This window comes from Gadus morhua, chromosome 4 (assembly GCF_902167405.1).
Source record: "Gadus morhua chromosome 4, gadMor3.0, whole genome shotgun sequence".
Classification (NCBI taxonomy): domain Eukaryota; kingdom Metazoa; phylum Chordata; class Actinopteri; order Gadiformes; family Gadidae; genus Gadus; species Gadus morhua.
This window is the reverse complement of record NC_044051.1, coordinates 26,544,435-26,546,433: the sequence shown is the minus strand read 5'-3', so window position 1 is coordinate 26,546,433 and position 1,999 is coordinate 26,544,435. Positions and strand designations below refer to the sequence as shown.

The following is a 1,999-nucleotide window of genomic DNA, read 5'->3' as shown; positions in this document are numbered from 1 at the left end:
GCACTTAAAAAAACTTCAATTCATGATTAACTCATGAGTTACTACTGATTAGTTGACTATATGGTGTGAGCCCATCTAAAGTGAGGACTTGCTATGCTTTACAAAGCATTTATAAATGAGTGGCAAACATAACCTGGACACAAATATGTATTATTCTATTTGGACATGCCTTCAGAAATATGCCTACGGATAGTTAGTGTTACTGCATCTTTAACAAGCACTTAACAACACTTCAATTCATGATTAACTCATGAGTTACTACGGATTAGTTGACTACATGGTGTGAGCCCATCTAAAGTGAGGACTTGCTATGCTTTTCAAAGTATTTATAAATGAGTGGCTAGCAGATACCAAAGAGACACAAGTTAAAACAAAATATTATTTTAAGAAAAGGGAAAGAAGCTATGTGCTGAAGTGCTGAAAACGTACAAATATTTATTTTAAACTACATAAATTCTTCTTTTCAACAAAGAACACACAACAAAAAAATACAGATAAAATATGAACAGTGGTATTGTACAGAAAATGTAAAAATTACTTTACAGGAACACTTGTAAAGCATAATACAAAATGCACATAATTATTTATTTTTCAGTGGTAGCAGCTTACCACTGGCTTTAAGCGTGTTAACTGCGTCAACTATTTCTACATCGCCTAGAATTGTCAAGGCACAGTGTTCCGCAAATGCTTTCAATTTTGTGGAATGGGTATACGTTTTCAAAGCTTCCTTGTACTGGTCTGGGGCAGCAATGGAAAGCTCGGCGATTGGTGCATTGACCACCACTGTATTACGGTCAACACCGACCTTTCGAAATGCCCCAGACATGGTTCCAAGCCTCTTGTAGCATTTAAGAATCTTTTTGTACCGGGCCAAAGCCTGCTCGGGATTCCGGGCTGCAATTAAGAGAACATACAATTAGTGCTATCTATAGTAGTAGTTTTGTCATTTAGATTACTGTACTCATACTGTACTCATCTTTAACACGCACACACTATCTCCTTGCACACACACACACAACGTCAACTATGCTCAGTATGTGTTGCCGGTGAGAGTCAGGAGAAGCTACAGTGGTGGAATGCCCACACACACACAGGGTGAAGGAGCACACACACACAGAGTGAAGGAGCACACATACACAAAATCTACTTCCCTACACACACACACACACACACACACACACACACACACACACACACACACACACACACACACACACACACACACACACACACACACACACTACACTACACTATGAATCTAGTGTGGCTTGTCAGCTACACACTTAAATCTGATTTCAATCTAGAATATGAGATGACCACAAGCTATTCCTCTAAAATTCACTGTGTGAGTGCTAGAAACAATAAAACATGCAATGTCACATCATATGGGAAGAGCCAGCTTGGAGAACACAACACAGCGAAGCAGGAGTGATCTAGCACCCAGGTGAGTGGAAAGTGGTGAAATTAGTATTTCTAACCTCTTTGCAGAGTTTTTTCCATTTTAACCCTCTTGGATGCCTTCTTTCTCCCTTTCCCCTTCTTCTTCCTCTTTTTGTCCTCTGAGGATGAGCTGTTGGATGACTCCGAGTCTGTACTCTTTGAACTCATCTCGGAGGAAGATGAGTCCAGTGTAGAGACACTATTGGAACCGGCAGTTGCTTTGGGCTCATCTTTTTTAAGAGCTGTTTAAAAAGATTAAAATACAAACATAAGAGTCACAACACATCATACATAACAACACATATGTGCACGCATACAATGCACAGCCAGATCCTGCAAGTTCATGGTCACACTTTTTCCCCCACTACTTTTTAAAGTAATTTTAATACTAATGTGAATGTTAAAACAACAATCACAATACTAATGTAAATTGTATTCGGGAGATATGCGAATAACAGGTACACAAACACACGCAGACTGAGAGTCAGACGTTCCTGTCATTAATTGATAGATGTAGCCTGCTGCCAAGCAATAGTAGTACTATTTCCGATGAAAGCAA

General features: G+C 39.3%; 1 long non-coding RNA gene across 1 annotated transcript; it reads right to left on the bottom strand.

Annotated features, from left to right (window-relative positions):
- Positions 1 to 410: 410 nt before the first annotated feature.
- Positions 411 to 1,681, bottom strand: LOC115542899 (uncharacterized). Its single transcript, XR_003976631.1, has 2 exons — positions 1,479 to 1,681; positions 411 to 894 (listed from the first exon to the last, which is right to left on the bottom strand). It is a non-coding gene; the product is annotated as an uncharacterized LOC115542899 (long non-coding RNA).
- Between the last annotated feature and the right edge of the window lie 318 nt (positions 1,682 to 1,999).